This window comes from Solanum dulcamara, chromosome 5 (assembly GCF_947179165.1).
Source record: "Solanum dulcamara chromosome 5, daSolDulc1.2, whole genome shotgun sequence".
In the NCBI taxonomy this organism is placed as follows: Eukaryota; Viridiplantae; Streptophyta; class Magnoliopsida; order Solanales; family Solanaceae; genus Solanum; species Solanum dulcamara.
In genome coordinates this window covers 46,766,753-46,769,042 of record NC_077241.1, presented here as the reverse complement: position 1 = coordinate 46,769,042, position 2,290 = coordinate 46,766,753, and the positions used below count along the sequence as shown (strand labels likewise).

Below are 2,290 nucleotides of genomic sequence, written 5' to 3'. Positions count from 1 at the left end.
TGAAGCATAGAATTTCGAGATGTCTGAGAAATTGATACCAAGTACCCCTACTGTGTTTAACTAAAGCTGCAAGAGGTATCCTTCAGGTCGCCGATAAGGGGAACCCTTTTCACTTGAAGAATTTTATTTCAGAGGAACAAAAGCTTATTTAAGTAGTAAAGGGTCGCCAATAAGGGGCACCCTTTTCACTTGAAAAATTTTATTTCGGAGGAACAAAAGCTTATTTAAGTAGTAAAGTTCAGACTACTGTATCTCCAGCCGTATTTATACTGTAGGAATATAAACAAAAGGCTCAGGATGAAGGGTAAGAGGTCCCGCGGATGAGTTTCACTCTTTTTGACAAAAATACCAAGCCCTCAACTCCTAATTGTAAATTAGATGAGTTGTTCATAGCTCGAGGATAAACTCAGAAGGAGACCAGGTAGGTCAAGTACTAAAAGAAGTACTGTGATGTTTAAGAGGTTTTGATTTCTTCCAACAATGGTTGGAAAATGATTTATGATAACAATTTATAGTTCTCCACCGACTAATTGGGGAAAGAACTTCTAATAGAAGTACCTCAAAGAGATGTCAGGAACTGAATACGAACTAAAAGAGGGATATCAATATGTAAGTATGAATTGAACAGTGTGATACAATTATAGAGGGATAAAGTAGGATTACTAGTAAGGTGCACCTAGTATACATTGATTAAGTTAAAAGCCTATGTTGAGCACGCTGTAAGAGTATGGAGCTTAAGATATAAAGAAATGATGCGTGTACACAACGTCGCCCCAAAAATAGTAGAACCCTTACGGGACGAGGACGACAAACTTAAGGAATAAATGGCACAAGTTCCATTCATCCCAAGAAACAAAGGATACAGGTTGAGACAAAGCCACTACTTCAAGAAAACCTGGAATAGTTATCGTCAGAATACTAGTACTGCCTAATTGAAATTGGAACGACTACAAGTACAAATATAGAGGAAAGTACGAGTACCCTCTAAAGGGGGGGAAGTTAATGAGAAAATGGCAAAAGTAAGGTGAAAGCAATCAATATGGGAATATATTTGAGATGGGAGTCTAAACTTTAATAAGATATCTTGCCGAACCAAGTTAGAAAGGTCCGGAAGCTACCAATAATTGGATGGAAGCCAGAATGCTACATAAGGCAGCGATAAGAAGTTGTAATGAGACCCTGAACAACATAACACTAGAAGGAGGCTGCGTATAAAAACAAAAGAGTGTAACCATGAAAGGATATCAATCAACTTAAGAGACATTACGAAGGATAATGACAGCATGCTAGACCAAAAGCCAAAATGTGGGTTAAAGAGTTAGTCGCAAATGATGTTGCAATAAATAAATAATCAAAGAAAAAGGAATAGAAAGCCTCCTGTGGTAGAAAATGAGGAGAACACAAAGTGAATAAAGGATCATGGAGCTAAAGGTCTACGCCGATACTGGATGCAAGATAACAGACGAAAGGACATGGCAAAATATAAAGACTCGCGAGACAACGCTGAGGTAAATCTGGAGCTAAGTCGAGTGCCCCACACATTATGGCAAGGATTACAATGAAATGCGACACGAAGACTTCCCAGGGAGGTCACCCATCCCAATATTACTCTCACCCCAGCACGCTTAACTTCAAAATTCTGATGGAACTTAATGCGTTAGTGCTGGTGTGATCGCGCGAGATGGAGGAATCTGAACTAGCGACGGAGAAACGATATGAGATTGTGTACCTAGAGTATTATAAGATACGTTAAGGCAATTGTAACAAGGGCTTAAGCAAAACAAGAAGGATTAGCTAATTGCTAATTGACGACGCACTCAAATGCCACAGCTCTTCAACATAGTACCAGTTAATAAGAGGAAAACCACAGAATGGCTATATGGGCCAGTGGATGAGGGAACTTAGACACCACTTGGCAGCCAACTCTGAGAGCGAAAAAGCAAAACCCAAAAGGTAAGGGTACCAGCTGATGTAATTTACGGATGACAGGAGGTAATATCCAAGGTCGAAAATTCCATAATATGACTTGGGCTACAAGACTCACTTCGCACTCCATCGACAGATGGCTCTAAAGGAAATGTTACCTATGGATTAATGATATTAGTCCCTTCTTCTTCGATCAAAGGCTACATACTTAGCCGAGAAGGTGTAAAATTGTAGGGTAAATGAGTGGTAGGACCTTACAGAGTCCCCACAACTATTATCCCAGGCGAAGGAGCCCAAGTTGCAATCAACTACCGAGAAATGCAAAAGTAGGTTAAGCCAAACTATCGAGATGGAATTGATACTA

At 39.7% G+C, this 2,290-nt stretch overlaps 1 pseudogene; it reads right to left on the bottom strand.

The window, feature by feature from the left end:
- Nucleotides 1–1,560: 1,560 nt before the first annotated feature.
- Nucleotides 1,561–1,680, bottom strand: LOC129890956 (5S ribosomal RNA; annotated as a pseudogene).
- Between the last annotated feature and the right edge of the window lie 610 nt (nucleotides 1,681–2,290).